The sequence below is a fragment of the Megalopta genalis genome, chromosome 15, assembly GCF_051020955.1.
Source record: "Megalopta genalis isolate 19385.01 chromosome 15, iyMegGena1_principal, whole genome shotgun sequence".
Taxonomy (NCBI): domain Eukaryota; kingdom Metazoa; phylum Arthropoda; class Insecta; order Hymenoptera; family Halictidae; genus Megalopta; species Megalopta genalis.
This window is the reverse complement of record NC_135027.1, coordinates 3,972,182-3,994,813: the sequence shown is the minus strand read 5'-3', so window position 1 is coordinate 3,994,813 and position 22,632 is coordinate 3,972,182. Positions and strand designations below refer to the sequence as shown.

Here is a 22,632-nt window from a genome sequence, read left to right as displayed (position 1 = left end):
TTATTTATAAATACCCTTTGGAGAAAAATTTTTTCGTTCGAAAAATTCATTCAATTCAAACAGCTTAGGTTCTCCGCCGACCGCCGCGGAGTACCGACTTCCGCTGACGATCGCCGTCGCGTAGCGTGCAGTGATGTCGCAGCGCTCTGTTCAGCAGAAGTACCGCGACGGAGAATCCGCCCGTAGCGAAAGGGTTAAGCGCGCGCAGTCTTCAGCATTCGGGGCCAAGTCTTTTGCTTCAAAAACGTTGGATTAATATGACCAGATTTATTACAATTGATCGTAGTTTTTGGTAGATGATAGCGTCTGCGAACAGAGGAAAGCGAGGCGATAGCCTTTGTTTTAACTTTTGACTCCATTGTTGTGACCGGTGACTATAGTCACCCGTCGTGTATAGGTGGCATCTTGTGGCCGGTGACTATAGTCACCCATCGTATGCAGGTGTCGTTTTGTGGCAGGTGACTATAGTCACCCGTAGTAGCGAAAGGGTTAAACAGAAATCCCGAAACGAAAACTCCTGCGCCCGGAATATTTGCCCGGGCGAGCCTTCTTTATTGGGAACACAGAGCCGGACGACGCGACGCGCGGTATAATTCCGAGAATTATTTTTCAGTTTCGCGCGCGGGACGCCGGCTATGAGACGCGATGTCTCGCAACAGATTTCAGCGAAATAATACAGGAAAGTTTCTTTTTCCCGATTGCGTCGCCGGCGGAGGATGCCTCGAGGACCGTTGGACTTCAATAGGAAAACAGATCGCGCGTAAATCCTGTTCCGTTTGCGCCGACATCGATTCTAGAAACTGTGTTACGATTTTGTTGTTCGGTTCGCTTGCTTCGTTGTCGCATTACAATTTAATTACTCGGCTAGTTATCTCCTTCGTATTGCATCGGTTTATGTCGTTATAATTAGATCGCGGATGTTTATGCGAGATAAAGACTATCTGCATCGACTGCAAAATACAGGAACAAACATTTATTCCCTCTCTTAACAAATGCAAATTATAAAAATCGATTCGGCTCAGTTTTTTTTTTAAATATATCATAATTATATCGTTAACAAAATTTATCCGATTTATGTTATCAATAAAATATATTATAATTGCACTATTATGTCATTTTTGTATTTCATTCGACCTCATTTGCAACGTGTTTCGACGTGTTTTCAAGGCAATTATTAGAAATATATCAGAAATATGAAATCAGAAATAAGAAAAAATTAGTTTCCGCATTTTATAGATCTTGAGAGGTTCAATTTTTCGTTGACCACGAAAATTACAGATCAAATTTTATTGAAAATTTGATTTTTAATTTGACTTTAATTCAATACCGTTGTTTCTAAATATAGATGAAATTATTGTAAAGCCACGGTAACCAGTGAAGTGACACAGTAATCGACACGCTTGGCCTAGGAGCTAAGTACAGTAATGTCTCTCTAATTGACGCTCAGATTGTCCACAGAAATGGACAATTTGGGAAGAGGAGATACGATTATTCGAGCCTCGCAGCTCGTTTTTATATTTCTTGACAATTCGTAACTATGAAAACGAACCGCAAGGCTCGAATAATCGCATCTCCTCACCCCAAATTGTCCATTTTTCTGCACAATCTGAGCGTCAATTAGGGAGACATTACTGTAAATTTCGAATAAGATTAACACAGAAGCCGTCGGTCGAAATAGTTCAAGCGGCACGTGACGAAGGAACGCGGAAAGTCGCGCCCGAAACGAAAGAGAAAATCGCGGCGAAACGCGACACGGGACAGAGGGGGTTGGAAGGAGGCCCGGCAGCAGGGGCGAGGTCGAAAAGTGCTCTTTAATTACGCTCAAGTTCAACGTTTCTCCGTAATTAAACGAGTGCCGCGATAAATGAACGGAGCAGTGTTCCGCTCGCGGCGTAGCTGGCGCTGGCGCTACGCTGCACGCCGGGCCTCTTTCGTGAATGAGAAGTAATCGCCGATTCATAACCGGGTCTCTCTCGCCTCTCACCTCGCTCGTTACTATCAAACGGGCGAGAATGGGAGACAGGGAGAAAGAGAGAGAGAGAGAGAGAGAGAGAGAGAGAGAGAGAGAGAGAGAGAAAGAGGGCGAGAGGGCAGACGGCCGAAACAACACCATATTTCATGGAATTAATCGAACGTTTCGCCGGTTCGGCGAAACGGATCAACCAATGGATTTCATTCTGGAGCAATTTCGTTTTATTCGCCGTTTGAACCGCGACATTATCATTCTTATCGCCTTCATCGACGCAGGAATAATGACAGCGAAAGCGTGCACGCGCTCGAAAATAGGTAGCGCCCATTGGATTACAGGTTCGATCGATTATCTAAAACGGGGCATTATTTGTAAGTAAATGTTCGTATGAAATGATTATTCGAATGGAAAGATTATTTGCTATTTGGAATTTTTAATGGAGGACGAAAATAATGTGTACTTATTATTTACGTAGATCTGTCGTTGCATTTCAACGAATTTAGCAAATTTGGCAAATAGTTTATTATTTACCAGCTGATACTGATTTAAGCGAATTTTTCTAATCGTTTTTGTTTTCACCGAGTTGAATCGTGTCAGTTAACGGAGACGTCTCATAAAGATAGAACATATTTTATACCTTCTTTAATTAAATAAAAGTTCTAATTGAAAGTTCAAATAGCTAAAAGTATTAAAGTTATTTCCATAACTAAATATAACTTAATAGTCCAACTGAATTGTTTAAAATATCAAAATTTACTTCGTATTTATAAATAAAATCTCAATTGTTACTTACTAGTTATCATTCAATTGTTCGTTATTTATTATTTATTCGGCGCAACGCGTCGAGCACACGTCACAGTCAGAACATAATTATCTTCAATCGCTCCAAGCGATATAACAATAGCTATAAATGGAAAAAATATAAATGGCGATAATAACGAATGGAAATTAATATTTATTACCCGTTAAACGAGAAAAAAAGAACAAAAATTACTTGATATTTGCTTTTCACCCAAATTCGAATAAAAAATAACATTTTATTTTTAAGACATCTTCTGTTATAACCTACAAGAGACGAAAGAGAAGCAGAAACGATTTATTATTCATCTTTCCTTAAAATTCTCGTGGAAAATAACATTTTATTATTAAATAAAATTATTAAATATAATTAAATCTCTTATTAAATAAGAGATAACGAATAAATTATTTGTGGAACTGTTCGAGCGACATTTTAATTAAATAAAAGGAAATAATTATCGTTTGCAAATGAAATATTAATTTAACTCGTAATTTGTTATTTATTATCTGAAATAAAATTCGCCCAACCCTGTCTACAATCTCCAACACACAAGATGCGAGCAGCGCGGGAGCTTCCCCGACGGATTTCGAAATGAAATTATTTTCGATTCAGATGCTCGAACCCGCGAGCCACTCGAATGGTTCTGGGGGCCACTCGTGTAGAGGAGTGTTACTCGATTTATAACCGCTGAATCGATCCTGCCTGATGAGCACATATTAAACCGGGATCGCTAAACGTTACGGACCAGTTTCGAGACGTTCCACGAGCCGCGGGGATCGACTCGAATCGATCATCCTGCTTTCCCGGAGCACCGTCGCGCGGTTGCGATAAAATACCGAGTCTCGTTAAAGCTGCCATCAGCCGCGAGTAAATTCTGTGTCGCGTGAGAAAGCGGATCCGATCGATTCGATCTATCGACAATTGCAATCGCGCAATTCCTCCGGTACGAAGAGAACGGTGCCCAAGCACCTGGCGAATTATTTACTGCAATTACAGTGATTTCTTCGAGAAATGTTCGGAGCTCGGAATTAAAACCGGGGGATCTGAGAATGCTAAGTATAAATAAAATATGCTAGAATAAAAACGATGATTTATATCTTTTATTTTTAATCTTTTGCCAAGATTCGAAGGCAATTCGGAGGCTACATGACACGATTCGAAGGCAATTTAGAGGCCATCTGACACTATTCGAAGGCAATTCGGAGGCTACGTGACGCGATTCGAAGGAAATTCGGAGGCTACGTGACGCGATTCGAAGGAAATTCGGAAGCCACGTAATGCGATTCGAAGGCAATTTAGAGGCCACACGACACGATTCGGAGGCAATTTAAAGGCCACGTGACACGATTCGGAGGCAATTTAGAGGCCACACGACACGATTCGAAGGCAATTTAAAGGCCACACGACACGATTCGAAGGCAATTTAGAGGCCACACGACACGATTCGAAGGCAATTTAGAGGCCACATGACACGATTCGAAGGCAAGGAAAAGGAGAAGAGATCCTTCATGTCGATTCTCAAGGAGGAAATCGCATGAGCGTCGAACGTAATTAAGATTTCTAAGTTAAGTAAAAATCTTCAGATAAAATGTTTATCTTTTATCAATAATGATGTTACTAAGTTTTACATAATATTAAAATATTCCCAAACTCTTCTACTATTCAATCTTCTTCGAAGAATTTCGAGGAACACTTCAGTTCGATTGAACTCTTTAAATAGTATCCTCGTCAATGTTAACGATATTAACCACTTGCGCTGAAAAGACGTGCCACGCACGTCGTAATGCTTTTGTCACAGAATCGCCAACAACGTGGTATGTACGTCGTCATGCGATTGTCACAGAAACAAACGACGTACATGGCACGACGGGTGGGATTGTTTGCCAGAGCACAAATTATCATTGCACAGCATAGCGCACAATTGTCAATATTTAACCCATATTCTAAAATGGAAAATAAATTAGTTTAGAAAATATAAATATTTTTCCGATTTCTGTGACGCCTCCCAGCAAGTTACACTGGACCGTTCTGGTACACGCGTCGGTGAATTTTTTGCCAGCGCAAGTGGTTAAAGACCCGCTCAATTTTTCTATTCCATTTGCAAGCTTTAAACATAATTATCAACCATTATTATACATTTTGTGTCATTGTATAAAGACCTCCCTCACATTTAGTCTTCCAAATTCTTCTCGTACCAAGTGCTCGCGCCCAACAATTAATAAATAATAACAACAATAATTAACTAAAGAATAAAATAATTAATTAAAGATGTTTGGCCCGCGTTGCTTGCACGGAACAGAATTTATTTAGACATCTCACCGTTTCTATTACAAAACAGGTGCTCGAATTAAAAAAAAACTCGTTCAACCGTTTCCCACGAAAGACTTTTCCCGGCTCGAGGGATCTCGAAATAAACAACGGAGGAACAGTTTGACCGTCGCGGTAAGTTCAGCGTGAAACTCCGTGGAAACGATTAACCGTGTAAAAGCAGCCGGCTATCGAGAGCCCGGCCCGAAGGAAGCTGTAGAAGATGCGGTGATCTAATTGCGCGCGAATAAAATAGCATGCCCCTGGAAATCGACGGGTCGGATCGGCGTGCAAATCGAGCGAAGGATTCCGTAAAAGGAAGAAGAAGGCTCGGCGACCCGTTGTTCCGGAAGAGCCACCGATAGAAATCGCGCGGAGACCCGGAGGACCAACTGCTGCCCTGTTTGCCGGCGTTTCCGGTGCCCCGGATAAGCGAAACGAAGGCGAAACTCCGTCGGCGTCCGTTCGAGCGAGAGAAACGGTAATCGGGCATTCCACGGTTCCACGACGGTTCCACGTCGCGAGGTATCGAGCGCGACGTTGCAACACCGGCATCCACTTCCGGTCGCGCTCCTTCTCCTCTCGCCCCCGACGCCATAGAAAACCCTCGGCCGGAGGAAAACGTTTACGATCCGGCCGGTAAACTGACGCGGACCACTCCGGCGCACCGATTTTACGAGCGAAGGAATCACGGGGCCGGAGCAACAGTAAAATGGATAAGGAAAGGGGAAACGCTCGAGGACGGCCTCTCTCTCTCTCTCTCTCTCTCTCTCTCCTTATCTCTCTCTCTCCTTCTCTTTCTCCCTCACCCTCTCTCTCTCTCTCTCCCTCTCTCTTTCTCCCTCACACACTCTCTCTCTCTCTTCCTCACCTTCTCTCTCTCTCTCTCTCTCCGTCTCTCTCTCTCTCTCTCTCTCTTCTTCCACATGCGCGTTTCTCTCTCGCTCTCTCTCCCTCTTTCTCTCTTTCCCTCTCGCTCTCCCTCCCTCTTTCTCTCTCTCTCTCTCTCTCTCTCTCTCTCTCTCTCTCCAGGGCTACCGGCTGCGTCGCCAGGTGTGCCTGCCCCACGTGTTCGACGCTCTCGTTTCGGCCGGTCACAGCCTCCGGAGACTGCGTTCACTCGAATTCTTCGGAGATTACCGTCGAACTGACAGGGGAACCCCGCCGACCGGTCACCCAGACTTTCCTGGAGCCCTGTACAAGTGTTCGTTACACCTTGCCAAGAATTACTTGGCCGTGTTTTTCACTCGTTTTGAAAGTTCCTTGGAAATCATTTTTTTTGAGAAAATTGATTTCGCACAGGTTTGTAGCCCAAAGAACGCGACGTCGCTTTGATTTGAACTATTTTTTGGGTAATTTTTGCCGTTTCCGATTTAGACGTTACGTGGAAGAAGCGAGTCGGATGGAGGGGTTGATTTAACCCTTTGCACGCTTGAAATCATTTTAAGTCCGGATTCGAATGTGATTTTTCTGACGTACGGTATTTCCATTTTGTACGACTCAAGCGCATTTTGTATTATATGAAATTCTCAATTTTGCCACTCGTGCGACAATTGCACTTTTAACAGTCTTTAAGTAATGAACAAATTCGATAATGTCAAAATTATTTCGGAACGTTGTATAATAGTTTTGAGCGGCGAGACGGAGATGCGTCTCGATTAAGCTTAACCCTTTGCACTCGAAGCTATTTTAGCCGTAAACCTAAAATAATTTTTCTGAGTGTAGTATTTCCATTTTATACGACGAAGTGCATTTTATGCATACGAAATTGAGTCTTGTGGTGACTCGTACAACAGTTACACTTTTAACAATTTCTTAAATTTTTATATTAACTTTGTTAATATATTTTATATTAACTTTGTTAATATAAAAATTATATTGGAATATACTATAACAATTTTAGTGGTGCCACAGAGTCACCACTCGAGTGCAAAGGGTTAAATCAAATCTATACCCTTGAATTATAAATTAAATGATAAATAAAATAAAATAAAATAAAATAAAATAAAATAAAATAAAATAAAATAAAATAAAATAAAATAAAATAAAATAAAATAAAATAAAATAAAATAAAATAAAATAAAATAAAATAAAATAAAATAAAATAAAATAAAATAAAATAAAATAAAATAAAATAAATTAATTAAGTAAACACCGACGCGAAGATTGGCACGCAATCGATATCAATTTTCTTGCTCGTCCAGGAATCTCTTACCGACAAAGTAGTCCTAATCGCGGTAGCTATGAAAGAAACCACAGTGCAAAGAGTTAAAATCGGCATGTGTCAGTCAGCAGGGTTCCGTCGCGGGTGTTTCATAGCCACGCGGCGATCTCTCGGCTACCAAATCGATTCGGAACGACCGGTCGATCGTTTCAGAATCGTTGGAGGATCGTTGGAAGAGAGGTCGCGGAATCCTTGAACCTTTGAACCACTCCCGATCGCGGCCGGACCGGGCAAATACGTTCCTCGCGAGAACGCCGGATCGGTAGGTATAAACGGATGAAATGTAACCGTGGCCCAAGGCGAGTTAATTCCATGAAACGTTCCTGGAACGAGCGTGGGCAGGGAATGCAGTGGGAATCAAGAGGCGAGTCGTAAAACGGCAGTGTTTCTCAGCCGATCCGCGGGACCTATGATGTCGCCGGTCTTATTCTTGCCGGCGCTCCTCCCTCCCAGACACAGCTTCCGGTTGTAAACACGCGAACGAAAAAGGAAAAAAAGCGAGAACGAACATCGGTTCTTCACGGATCCGTTCCTTTAACGATACTGCCAATCCTATTTAGCAGTAACTTTTTTTTATCACGGTCTATCTCTTCTACACGGTTCTCTACACTTTCTCCATCTGGCTCGCGCTCCGTTCAGCACAATAAATCTATGTCTATGTCGCCGGATTACCGTCGTTCCGACCAATTAAACCGCAAAAATTGAGGCGCACCTCGTCCCGTTATCTGCGAAAATCCCCGATATCTTTTAATGGACGCGTTACGAGCACCGCGTCCGAGAAGACGTCCTCTTCTCTTGAATGCGAAAAGAGTTTTTACGATCGGTCCGATTTCTTTTTTTTTCCTCTTCTTTTTTAGTTTCTACGTTGCTTCGAACGATAAAGACCAATGTACTACGATTCTACACGAACGTTCCTGTTACACTGGGTGGTTAGTGGAAAATTTATGGTCGTTGGTGCAGTCCTCCTGCTGGCTATAAATTCGATAAAGCTTGTAATATTGTCCTCTAAATTCAGGTATCACGTTGTCTGGGAAGGTCCGACAAAATAGAATACTGAAAATGATAACAAATAATAATAATGGAACAAATACCGAATCGATCGCTTCTTTAACACCCTTACGAAACGTAATGCTTTTTGAAGAAGAAAACAACTTACCGAACGATCCAATATACTATAAGTTGAAGTAACATAGTAAAATCGTCGAGTTTTATTGGCTGACTGCAACTTTATTTTGCAATCGTTATTTACATTTATATATAATTTTACGGATAACATACTTGCATATATATGTATGCATATTTATCTACTTTACATAGTGGTAGTATATATGAATGGTCACGTTTACATCAATTTTATTAGACGACTTTAATCTTCGCGAGGATCACGAATTCGCAGCGTAAAATGATGGTTCAATTATGCTTTTACTTTCATCTAGAATGGCCATTCGTTCCATTGTGTTTCAGCATGGTATGTTTACCGGATGAAATCGGTGTTAGGGGCATTAACGATTAGGGCACGGATCGGCGGACGATGGCTGTCGCCGTCCGAGATGGTTAAGGGAAACGTGCCAGAGCTCCGGCTGATCGTCGAGTGTACTTCATTTTCTGCCTCGAGCCCCTTTTTTCCTCCGACATAATAATGGAAGCGCGCGCGCACGCGGCCATTGTTGCGCGGATCCGAGCCGCCAATTTAATTTCCCTCGGCCACCAACAGCGAATTCTCCGCGCCGCGCCGCTTAATCTCTGATCATCATCGTCCTCCCTCGCACCTCCCCCGCTTCCATTCGCTCCGCCTAAACTCCCTATCGACGCGATCTTAATGACGAAACTTGCAGCGTCCTGGGATTTCGCAGCCGATCGAGGCCTCCGTTGCGAATTTCGTGGATCCTCGAGCCGATGCTCCTCCACGGCAAGCCTGGCTTATCGCGACGGCGCATCGAAACCACCCCTTTGCGCACTTATTTACACCGATAAATATTACTCTTTCGCTCCTTTTCGCCCCTTTCTCGCCATATTGCCCCCCTTCGATCGTTCCGATTTCAAGCTGACAATTTTGCCGTCCGAGAGCGGCTTTTACATTTTTAGCGATCTTTCAACGAAAACTTAACGAAAAATAATTGCTTGACGAAATTATTAGAGAAATAATTGAGAAATATGGAAATATGGTTTTTACGGTCTTTGTATCAATATCGGTAACTGTGTAAACGTTGCTTTGAGTTTATAATTATTCACAGCACTGTAAGTGGCACCCTCTGGCTAGGACACCCTATATATTTACAAAGAAACCTGACAGAATATTGTATTTGTATATTTGTATTTTCTATTATTTCTAATATAGGATATAGATAATATTATACAAATAACATATATAATATTATACAAATATTATATAAATAACAAAACTATCATATTTGTATATTTCTATTTTCTATCATTTCTAATATATATATAGAAATATTTTGTGTATCCTAAATATTATATTTAAATATAATATTTAGATATTATATTATATATTATATTTAAATATTTTAAATATTTTGTGTATTCTAGAAATATTTTATATTCTATTCTATTTCAATATATTCTTATCTATTTTATACTCTATTATTTTTAATATAGAAATTTCTCGCATACCCTAAAAGATAAATAACAAAAACATCATATTTGCATATATTTCTATATTATATTGTTTCTATGAACATGCAAAACATTTTTAGGAATAACAGAAAGTGAAAATATACGAAATATTTTTATATATTAGAAAGCAATATAAGTAATCAAATATCTAAAGTAATCTAAAGTAATTTAGAAGCAATAAGAAATAGTGATATAAAACATGATATCCGATCAGATATCGGTAACAAATGCAAACATGCCTTTCGGTCTAGAATTAAGTACGCGCGTCCCGTTGTAGAATAAAAAGGGAACCGCTGCAATTTTCGCGCGATTCGGATGAAATTTATTATCCGACAGGAAGAAAGGTGCAGTTTGAGAACGTCGAAAGAGGTTTCGGTGGAAATGGGATAAATTTTGCGGGAGGAGGCGAAAACGAAAGTTTCGGTAGCGTTCGTTTCTCGCGGCCATTTCCATAGCAATTTCTATTCTGTTCCCGTTGACGTGGCAATGGCGTTCAATTATAGACTGCAATATTGAGAGGCACGTTTTCCCAATAACTGTGCCGGCTCTATCAATATCTCCTCGACGCCGACGCCGCCGTTACGCGCCACCACGCCATTGCCTTGCATGCGAACCGTTCTCCTGTCTGCTCTCCTTCTCCCTCCTCTTTCTCTCTCCCTCCCTCTCATTCTCTCTCTCACACACACATTCTCTCCTCTTTTTAATCTTTTACCCCATTTCCTTCTATTTCGTCTCGTTCATCGTTTCGTAATTATATCGAACGTACACCGAGAGACCACTGTGTACCCCCGACGATAGAACGATGCATAATTGAGGCGTTTTCCTTTCCTACACGGTGGTTGGTTCTTCTTCTTTTTTTTCAAACGACGCGGGCTTCCGGTTCGGCTGTCGATCGATCCATCGTGCCCGGCGAGCTCTTCTCTGCCCGGCGGGATTATTAAATTGTTCACCGCTGAATTAGCGAAAGAGAAGGCCGCGGCGGCTACGCGAGAGCTTCAGCTTTTTATGATGATGAAATTTTATAACTCGGAGAACGTGGGACTCGCCCCCTCGCTTCCTGTTTGCGGAAGCCTGGCGCTGTATTAGATCGCCGTTTCGCTCAACTTTTTATTGCCGGCCGAGAATGCCGTTCAACTTTCGACCGGTTTCATCAATCTCCCCCTCATCGATACCATCGACAGTAGAAATTGCCAGTTGGAGCTGAGCTCGGCGAACGAAATAAAAAGCGCATCATCCGCTAACCAGCCTGCGATATCTCTTTGAAACACTTCGAAAAGCTAAGATACTGTGTTTACACTGTATACGTTTGATTTTCCTCGTGTTTCGTTTAAATGCAACACTTTTACCAAGTATGTAATTTAATGAAGAATGTCAAAGAATGTCGCCGCTTAACCAGTCAGCTGTTTTCGGCGAGTATACTCGTCGCGAAGAAATGGCGACACTTTGTATTACGACGAGTCGAAGCAGCTAAAATCGTTTCAATTATTCGAAACCGACGTGCTCGGCTTTGATGCTTTCCGGTAGTTCTTTCAAAAAGATCTGGAGTCAAAAATTCCTGTAAAAAATCTTCCAAATAATCCACAATAGTCTCATCTATAATCCATCAAATTAATTCGATTGATATAACGTGACAAGCTCTGTCGGAATTATTATTTAAAAGAAAACTATCGAGCTTCACTTAGGTCATCGAAAAGTTTATTAATAACATTGAATGCATAAAATCCGGCCAGTTTTATGAGGAAAAGAAGAAATAATTTGAATTAAAGCAGCGGACAGTTTAAATGAATTTTCCGGCTAGCAATCCATCAGTTCCAGCTGATCGAATTAATTACAGAGAGAACGAAACTGTTATTCGACTCCGACATTTGTACGGCGACTCTGTATTCGACGCAAACAATTTTCGCTTTATTTTCATAAATCGAAACAGAACACGGTGCAGAGTTATTAGTCGATAAACCGAGCGATGATGTCCGCGCGCGATCCTAATCGACCGAAGAACTGGACGTCGTGGAAATTATTCTGGGTTTCGAAGGCTGCGGTCGTCGAGACAATGGCCGGGCCTGTCTCCCGGAGCTGAATGAATCATTTTCAGGCGTCGTGAATGGAAGCCGTTCGAGAGCAGCCCGTTATCTACGATCGCGTAACGCCGCGATCAGTTTATTACGGTCGGCCGGTGGTTTCGCCTGTTCCCGTTTCTTTCTGCGGCTTCTGTCTCGTCTCGTCTCCCGATTCTATTGCCGACCCGTCCGGTTTCGTTCGGCAGCTGTCCGACACAGTGGCCCGCAAAAGTGTGTTCGTACACCACTTAAAACGCGGTAACTTTTCCCCCAAACTATTGGGTTGGCAACTAAGTAATTGCCGATTTGTTCAATGAAATAAAAAATTTTTTTTACTTGGAACGAAGTTTAATCTGTAATGTATTTTCCATTTTGTTCGATGACCTTTTGCCATCTCTCTGACAACTTGAAAATTCCACGCTCGTAGAAAGTCTGATCTTTCTCGGCCAAAAACTGAGTTAAGTGAGATTTTACAGCGTCATTGTCATTAAAAGTTTTACCACGAAGGGAGTTGTCCAGGGATCGAAATAAGTGGTGATCCGATGGCGAGAGATCAGGGCTATGTGGTGGGTGTAACATCAATTCCCAAGCAATATCCATCAATTTTTGCCGAGTGGACAAAGACGTGTGCGGCCTAGCATTGTCCTGGTGGAAAATGACACCTTTACGATTGACCAATTCTGGTCGCTTTTCCTTGATCGCTGCATTCAATTTGTCCAGTTGCTAACATTCACGGATAATAAAAAATAACATAATAATAATTTTATAATATAACATTTACGGATATCATAAAAATGGGAGTGGGAGACATCTATAACTGAAATCGGCAATTACTTAGTTGCCAACCCAATAGACTAAACGACTTGAACTTCTAAAATGCTTTTCTTTTTCATTTTACTATTAACTTGGACTGATAAAAAGAAAAAGAACAAATTCTCGCTCTCAAATTCAAGTACAGTTGCCCACAAAAGTGTTCGTACACCTTTTAGAACGCGACCAATTTTTCAAAACTGAACCGAATGACTTGAGTTTCTTTTTTTAGATGATAGAGGGACTGGTATACTAAACGATGCCTAAAAAGCTTTTTCTTAATTTTGTTATTACTTGGAATGACAAGAAAAAATCTTAAAACCTTTGATTTTTAACTTGTTTATGTGACGATTTTTGCGATCTTCAATTTATTGTGACTTGTAACACGTGAACCGATCTCGATAAAATTTTCCAAATGCATATAAGTTACCGAGATCTGCGAAAGGCATTTTTCAAATTTTCGTTACAGGCTAATATTGCATATTTTGTTATTCCAAGTAATAGCAAAATTAAAAATAAAAGCACTTCTGTCATCGTCCAGTAGACTAGTCCCTCTATCATCTAAACAAAATTCAACTCGTTCAGCTCAGTTTTAAAATAATTACAGTAATGTCTCCCTTATTGACGCTGAGATTGCACAGAAAAATGGACAATTTGGGAAGAGCAGCTGCGATTATTCGAGCTTTGCGATTTGTTTTTATAGTCACGAATTGTCAACGATTATGAAAACGAGCTGCAAGGCTCGAATAATCGTGTCTCCTCTTCCCAAATTGTCCATTTCTGTGGACAATCTGAGCGTCAATTAGAGAGACATTACTGTATTACTGTATTGCGTTTTAAAGGATGTACGAACACTTTTGTGGGCCACTCTATGAGCCGTTTATTTTGAAAGTGGCATAAGTCACTTTGTTTTTAAGTCGATATATTTAATGGTTTGCTTTTTAACACGTTTAAAAATATGAATGCTAACTTTCGAGAAGATTTACTTGTATTTGTTATCTCGGGATACTGATATCTTTCTCAGTATAAATAATTTCGTATAAACATTAAAAAATCACCACTTTTCATTACGGTAAAGTGACTTATGCCACTTTAAAAATAAGCGGCTCGTATGTGCATTTATTCTGCCACGTAATTTCGTTATTCTTGATTTTCGTCTTATTTCCAGCCAAAAAATCCGCCCGACCCAATTTGTACCATGAACTACGAAACACCCTGTAGAATCATGTCCCACGAATATCCTGCGATCATCATAATTACAGAAGCGATCGTAATCGCAATCGCTGGTAATTTTTCCGATTACATTTTGGCCAACTCCGTCGCCCGTCCGATCCGTCGATATCTCCGGCTCTCGAGCCCGCGTCTCTGTAGCGTGTGCCCCGGCTACCGTTAATCGCGATAAACCCGGGAACGTGTCCCTGCAACGCGGCCGAGTCTCTCCAGAGTCTGTCCTCTTTCGATCCTTCATTTTTGCGGACTCGCGGCAACTGGGCTGGAAGCTTTCCCGGCTCGGAGCACGTTCCTTTTAGCTTCCCGAGCGCGGCAAACTCTGTGCTGCCCCTGCGATCCACTCGGTGCTCCGCAATTACGGACGAGCTTCCCCGCGTGTCGCGTCCTTTCGGTTGCCTCTAACGCGTTCGCTACCTCGTCGCGATCCCCCAAAAAATTATCCTCATTCTTGAAACAGCTTGATCGACGAAACCGACACTGTTGCAACACGTATTATCGATTTCTCAATACTAGATTCAAAATATCTCGTGAACCAATGATTTCTCGCGATAAGTGCATTAATAATTTTGCGAAGAGAATGAAGAGCTGAATCGATTAGTCCGTTAAAAGATTTATGATTACGTTTAAAAAAGTACAGGTGACCTTCATATAACCTCTACGCGTGCAACTAGAATGATCTTATTCATATCCGATTACGTGCCGCGTGAAACCACTCAACTTTCGTTTGAAACATTTTTCCGTATCATCGACGGTTTCGAAGATATTTCTCATTGGGTCGCCCTATATGTATACACTGATAGAGGTTATGCGATTTGAGACGCTGTTAATACGAAGCATTAGCGATCAGTAAACTTTAGGCCACAATACACATCTCGGAAGTGGAAACAAGCGACTTGCCGCGTTCTTCCTCGTAACGGAAGGATTGTACGCGGGAGGCAGGGACACTGAACAAAGCGGAAGAGCAGAGTATGGTTGCCGTGTGGAACGCGGACGTTATACGGTGAAAAAACGGAAAAATATCCGCGTCGGCCGCCGGGAAACGGACGTCGCGTCCGCTTCGCAAAAATGCTCGCGGCTGGAAAACGAGCGCGAACCGGTCGGCCGGCGGAACTGGGGGAAAATTTGAAGGAAAACAAAAGCCGCGCGACGAACGGGTGTAAAGATAGGAGAACCGTGGAGAAATAAAAATAGAAGGGAAACGCGGGACGGATGAACTTTTCGAGGGCGGAGGAGGGGGAGGGGGGCCATAATAATATGAGCGTTCGCGGCAAAAATCGTAACTTCTAAGCCAATCAATTTTCGACAGAAATGTCTTAATAATTTGTCAAAGAAAATACGAAGATCGATTTGCATGAAAAGATTGTATGATTTCATACAATACATTCTTGTTATCTTGATTTTTTATCGAATAAAAACTTTTATGCAGATTTTCATTCACGCAATTTATTGTTAGCCGAATACTGTGCAACTTTTGTCCAAAAGATTAATTAATTTTGCGTTAATGCTTGAGATCGTTTCGAGTACGTAGGTTCGATTGCTATACAGGATATCCCATAATTATGTTAACACCTTAAAGGGAATGATTCCTGAGGTGATTTGAAGTAACTTTTTCTCTCTCTCCTTAGCGAAAATGCAATCCGCGGCTTCGTTTACGAGTTATTAAAGGAAAACACTGACCAATAAGAGGCGAGCTCGATTGGCGCGTGGCGGCCGGCCCAGTTCCCCTCATTGGCTCGGCCGCCTCGCGCCAGCCGGTCTCTTCTCTCATTGGTCACTGTTTTTTGTCAATAACTCGTAAACGAAGCCGCGGATTGCATTTTCGCTGAGGAAAAAGTTACTTCAAATGACGTCAACAATCGCACCTTTCAGGGTGTTAACATAATTATGGAACGCCCTATTTTGTTCAATAGCTCCGAAGATCGCAACTTCACGCAAAAGGAGTTTTTATAATATCAAAATGAACTATCCGACGAATACGTCCGAACAAGAATCCCATTTTGAGCCATGTTTTTGAAACCTTATCTAGAGCGCGGTCAAATAAATCGACTTAATTACTTCACTTCGGGTTACGTCAAGGTAATACGCATGCTTCTGACTAGATACGAAGCAGTGACATTTTTCGTCTCGTCCATCGACTGCCGCGCTGTGCGAGCGGGAAACGACACGGAAAATCGGAGACGCGAACCCCGAGTTTTCGGTGCTCGCTACGGCAGCGGCAGCGACGAAGGCGTAACGGAAGCGTGCGAGAGACAGTCTCGTTAGTCTCTCGTCAAAACAAATCGCGCCAGTTTAAAATCCTTCGCGGTCCCGTCTTCTTTGTTCGTCCCGTGAAAAGGAAAAAAAAAGGAACGAGAATTCCGCGACTCGCAGCACGCTCGGCTTTTGCCGGGATAAAACTCTGATGGCAGACGGTCTACGGAGGTGGAGACGCATGGGCGCCCTTTTTTTAATTGTGGGTGCCGAGGATTGCGTCGAGCGTTTCGTTCACGAGCCCCGGATTTCCCGGGTTTCAGGCTGACGAATTTTTTCGACCTCGAAAACCCCTCGAGTTTTCGAGGACCGGTACGTACACGTCCGGAGATTCTTCGATGGAACTTCGAAACTACGGAAACGGCAAGTGTTTCTCGCTAAGGCCAAGCCTTTTTTCGAGATCGTTCATCGAGAACTGGCACGAAACGTTAACAGAACGTTCACGTGATCGGTGCTGCGGTTGCAGCTGAGTGGCTGTTACACGACAACAATGTTTAGAGGTCCCTTGTTTCTCGACACGGTCGTAATGGGTCAATAAAGTAAATGCAAAGAAAAACGTTTTTCTGTAACTGACTTTGGTTTTTAATTTACTTCGTCACGTACTTTAGTTAGCATTTTAATGGCCGCACGTTTAGGCAGTCAAACGTCGCCAGGGGCTGGCAAGATTTATATAAATTCGGGAAATAATTCAACATGTGCGAACATACACATAAACAATAACAAGAATAACAACACATTTAATACAACAAATTTAATATTTTGTTCTTTGTGTGATAATTATTTAAGCAATCGCTTACATAATTATTAAAGCATCGCCAAGCATTAAAGCATCATCATCAAGTTTGAGCGACCATTAGAGTGTTAATAACATTATTTAGTTTATAATATCGCATTAACACTGAACCTACCCAGCACTAGAAGTGATTGATTAAGAAAATGGCCGCCGTGATAATTTTAGTGTTAACAATAATTATTGTTCAGAAAGTATTACATCCTATTTCCTCGTGTAAAAGAGCCCTGAGTTGATCACGCGTCGCACACGTGTAGTCGTTTATACTTGATACCAGTTCTCGATGAACGTAGCGTGGAAGCGAATTTTTACAACGGCGCGAGAGAGCTGAATCGAGAGATCTCCGAGATTCAAAGCGACGACTGCAACACTCCTCCCGCAGCTTAAACCGACTTCTGGTTCACCCCGGTTCATTCCTTTCGTATTCAAAGCCACGCGTGTCCAAAATCTCTCGAATCTGAACGTTGAGCATAGCCGCTGGTATACGAGCGAGCCAGCCTCCACAAATTGGCTTTATCTTTGCTGGTAGCGATGCTTGCTGAGCTCCACGTTCTCCGATCAACGACACCGCACGCGCGTCGCAGGCGATCCCAAATCCCGAAAACGCAGCCAGAACGTAAAGACGAACCGGATTTAATCTTGTTAAATAATCTTCGAGTTAGCAGAATTGTCAGAAGAAACAATCTATATACTTCGATTTCATTTCTGCTTCATGCTATCAGGAATATAATAGACATAATATTTAAAAAATAATAGTAAATGTAGTGAATATAACATAATAGTATATAATAATAATAGTATTATTATTATATATATAATAATAATAGTATTAGTATTATATATATAATAATAATTGTATTAGTATTATATATATAATAATAATTGTATATAATAGTATATATTATTAGTATTATTATATATAATAATAATAGTATATAATAGTATAATATAATAGTATCATATTATATTCTTTATATAACAATATATTACATTATATAACAATATATTATATTATATTATATGTAATAAATATAGTAAAATAAAAAATATAATTAAATATTTATATTCATTTACCGTGTTTTAATAATACTCACTGAAACTATTTTTGGCAAGTAATATTCAGATGCGTTCTTCTATGATCGCCAAATCATTTCAAATTTATTCACACAGAAGAATATAATTTTTTAAATTTTACACATCGTCAGTCGCGATCCGAACGACGAGCATAGGCGTCAGCGGCGTCTAACACGGCGCACAACGTATTAAGCAACGATCAAACTGAACCCACAAGAGAATTCATTTGTGAAGAGAATCTAGCGAACGACAGACAGGCACGAATCGGTGGAAGAAGGGACGATGAAGGGCGAAAGGATGGAGAAGAACGGCGAAAGGGTGGAGAAATCGCGGGGTTTGGGACTCGCTCTCGGCGACGGACGGGACGTAGGGTTCGGGTAGCAGGCAGCAAACAGTCGAATAAATAAGCGGGCCACTGTCATACACGTTCTCAGGCGGATTCCGTGCCCGGTTAAATCCGACGCTCCCTGATCCCGGCATTACGCGACGCCGCAAACGTTGTTGGTCAGCGCGCCGCTAGGATTACCGGCTTTAATCCTTAATTTCAGCCGGCGACGAGTGCCCGGCACTGACGCAACATTTGCATAACGGGGAATTAGACTATAGGGAGAACCTGGCTGACGGAGAAGGAGAGACGCTCGTCCCGTTTCTCCCGTCTCGTCGGGAGAACCGAGGGAACCGAGACGAGACGGGACGAGACGAGTTAAGGCCGACTCTCTGCCTGCCGACACCGGGCCGCCCTAATGCCATCTTCTCGGATTCTACCCGACTGCCGACAATTAAAGTCGCTTTTCCGCTCGAATCCGGCCAGACGTGTAACACCCATAGCGTTTTAAAGATCGCAAAGACGAACGCGGGATCACCGTTTGCGAGTGAATGCCAGCCTGATTAGGACAGCCCGCGAGGATCCGCCCGCTGGCAACGTCCGCGACGCTCTTTAACGGAGTTACACCTCGAAAAACACTCGGGGAAACTGCCACGGGAATCGGATTTGGAAGACGCGAAATTCGAGGCATTCAACGAGATCATCGCGAATCTGTTCCGTCCACGGCCTGGTTCTGCTTTGGCCCTCGGGATCGATGAAAATCGGTTTAATTCGGTTGATTTTCATCTAATTCGTTCGTTATACGGGCTGTTCCCAGGGAGTAAATGTTACTAAAAACTGTTGACCAGTTTCCGGTCAGCCGACAACTGCAATATGAACGATTTCAGACGAAATGTTTCGACGAGAAACATTTTCTTCGAACAGAAAAATGAATAATCCAGAAGTTAAAAGTCCGCTAAATAACTTGTGTTTATGAAAGTTTACTAAATAACTGATATTTATGAAAGTTCACTGAATAACTGATATTTATAAAAGTTTAATGAATAACTTATATTTATAAAAGCCCGCTAAATAACTTATATTTATAAAAGCTTACCAAATAACTTATATTTATAAAAGTTTACTAAATAACTGATATTTATGAAAGTTCACTGAATAACTGATATTTATGAAAGTTCTCACTGAATAACTGATATTTATAAAAGTTCACTAAATAACTTATATTTACAAAAGTCTGCTAAATAACTTATATTTATAAAAGTTTACTAAATAACAGATATTTATAAAAGTTTACCAAATAACTTATATTTATAAAAGTTTATTAAATAAGAGATATTTAGAAAAGTTTACCAAATAACTTATATTTATAAAAGCTTACTAAATAACAGATATTTAGAAAAGTTTACCAAATAACTTATATTTATAAAAGTTTACTAAATAACTGATATTTATGAAAGTTCACTGAATAACTGATATTTATGAAAGTTCACTGAATAACTGATATTTATGAAAGTTCTCACTGAATAACTGATATTTATAAAAGTTCACTAAATAACTTATATTTAAAAAAGTCCGCTAAATAACTTATATTTATAAAAGTTTACTAAATAACAGATATTTAGAAAAGTTTATCAAATAACTTATATTTATAAAAGTTTACTAAATAACAGATATTTAGAAAAGTTTACCAAATAACTTATATTTATAAAAGTTTACTAAATAACTGATATTTATCAAAATTTACTAAACAATTAATATTTATAAAATTTTACTAAATAACTGATATTTATCGAAGTTTTTACCAAACAACTTACATTTCTAAAAGTTCACCAAACAACTAACATCGATAAAAGTTCGCCAAACAACGTATATTCGTAAAAGCTTACCGAACAACTTGCACTGACAAAAATTTGCGACTAAACGACAGTTAAATTCAAGCCCCCGGCCATAGCCCGGCTGCTCCGAGGATTGAGAACCAGACAGAAGCCGCTAACCGGGTCAAATGAAATCGGCGCGTGCACACAGGTCGCGAGTCGCGTAACGTGTTAATTATCGGATCAAAGCTCGCGTTGATGGAGAAAAATGGTGAGCGCAGAGAGACAGACGGATCCTCGCTCGTGTGCCCGATGATTAAGGACAGCGACGCGGTATTCCCTGCGAGCTATTAAAAAAGATCGAGTCATTAACCGTACGGAACGAGATCCGTCAATATTTGACGATCTTCTCTGCTCTTATTAGAACCGTTTAAGAAACAGTCTCCAGACCGGATTAAATCGGCCGGAGACACTCGGGGAACGGCGCTTAGATTAAACTGCAAACAGGTCTCGGTTCCAGCAGCCGGAGGAGTTATTACTTGATTCGGTGAGGCAGCCGAAAGAGAGCTACGCGCGGGAGAGGAAGAGACGACGAGGGAGAAAAAGAGAGAAAAAGATAGAGAGAGAGAGAGAGAGAATGAGAATAGAACGAGCTCGATTGCGGTTTCTGTCGAAGATAAAGTCGGAGTCGTTCGCGGGGACGAATTAATTCCAGAACGGTTTCCAGGATGGTTTCCAGGGCCGAGTATCGCGAGTATTTGCATAATGGGAGATTAGAGTCGCTCCGGAGGAAGTCTCTGCGTCGTGACGCCTCGCTCGCTTCGAACAGCCTCGAACAGCCTCGCATAGCCTTCAACAGCCTCCAACAGCCTCGAATAGCCTCGCACAGCCTCCAACAGCTTCCAACAGTCTCCAAATGCTTCCAACAGCTTCGAACAGCCTCCAACAGCTTCGAACAGCCTCCAACAGATTCCAACAGCTTCCAACAGCCTCGAACAGCTTCCAACAGCCTCGAACAGCTTCCAACAGCCTCGAACAGCTTCCCAACAGCCTCGCATAGCCTCCAACAGCCGCCAACAGCCTCGAACAGCCTCGAACAGCCTCGCATAGCCTCCAACAGCTTCGAACAGCCTCGAATAGCCTCGCACAGCCTCCAACAGCTTCCAATAGCCTCCAAATGCTTCCAACTGCCTCGAACAGCCTCCAACAGATTCCAACAGCTTCCAACAACCTTAAACAGCCTCGAACAGCTTCCAACAGCCTCGAACTGCCTCGCACAGCTCCGAATTGGCTAGCGGCGACGACGATCGACAAGCACAGAAGCGTAGAATCGCAGAGTCGCAGACGCGTGGAAGCGAGGAGCGATTTTCCTTCTGCCTTCGCAGAGAGAACCGGTCCCTCGCTCTCGATGGAAACCGTGATTTCGTCACCGATCAATTACCCGCGGCTCCATTCGCGGAACGGAATCCGCGTAATTGGGTATTAAACGAACGCTTCGAGGAAACCTATCCGGGACGCAAGCGAGGGTCGCGTGGGTTGCGGGTTTTGCGGGCTCCAACGTAGGCCAATGCGTATGCAAAACAGCCTCCTGCTGCATTGTCGCTCCAGTCTACCCCCCTCGATACAACTCACGCATTTTTCTCTCTCTCTCTCTCTCTCTCTCTCTCTCTCTCTCTCTCGAGATATTCCCCCATTGTGTTCCACCGTTTCGGTCGATTCTTTCGGCAGGCGAACTATTTTATAACGCGCAGCAGGCAGCATGAAGATCCAATTAGCTCTTTGTTCGCGAGAATGTAAGCGATGCGCCGTGGACGATTGTTCGAACCAATTTCCACCGGTTTTCGTCAATTTCTTCGACGACCAAATCGATGCCTTTCGGGCAAAGAATTATTTTATTCGCAAATGATGATCAATCGTGTAGTATCGTTCTTACGTCGGAACTCGACCGGTGTACGTTACTGTATGCTTACCACGACAGAATGGCATTTGTTCGAACGCAGTGCTATTTTTTTACTGCTATATGGACGGCTCGCAAGCCAATCGATGCAAGTCCTTGACCCTTTTAGCGAATATGTACCGAACCGAAGAATTCTGAGCCGAGTTGATGAAGTTTGGCAAGATTTGAGAAAAATGTTAGAAACGTTGCATAGGACATTTTTAGAGGATATTTTAACTTGTCAACAACAACAGCGATAAAACAGGCATGTATGTAGTCGATGTCACAAAATTTGAAACAAGCTACCATAAACTGTTCGCCTAATTTGCTGATTCACTGATTTATTTTGAAAATGATGCAAGTTCATTTTCTTTAGTTATAAATGAAAAGGTCGCACTAAATGAATCACA

The 22,632-nt window shown here is 41.8% G+C and overlaps 2 protein-coding genes across 4 annotated transcripts in view; one reads left to right on the top strand and one right to left on the bottom strand.

Annotated features, from left to right (window-relative positions):
• Positions 1 to 22,632, bottom strand: part of Sdc (Syndecan) — a 225,044-nt gene that overhangs the window by 166,312 nt on the left and 36,100 nt on the right. The window lies entirely within an intron of this gene.
• The window catches only part of LOC117229363 (uncharacterized), a 175,998-nt gene that overhangs the window by 148,332 nt on the left and 5,034 nt on the right, over positions 1 to 22,632 (top strand). The window contains exon 4 of one of the 3 annotated variants that reach the window (XR_013034878.1): positions 614 to 1,315. The exons of the other annotated variants lie outside the window; for them this stretch is intronic. The gene's annotated coding sequence lies outside the window, so the exon portion shown is untranslated. Of the gene's footprint in view, positions 1 to 613; positions 1,316 to 22,632 lie in introns of those variants that run through there. 3 annotated transcript variants of the gene reach the window in all.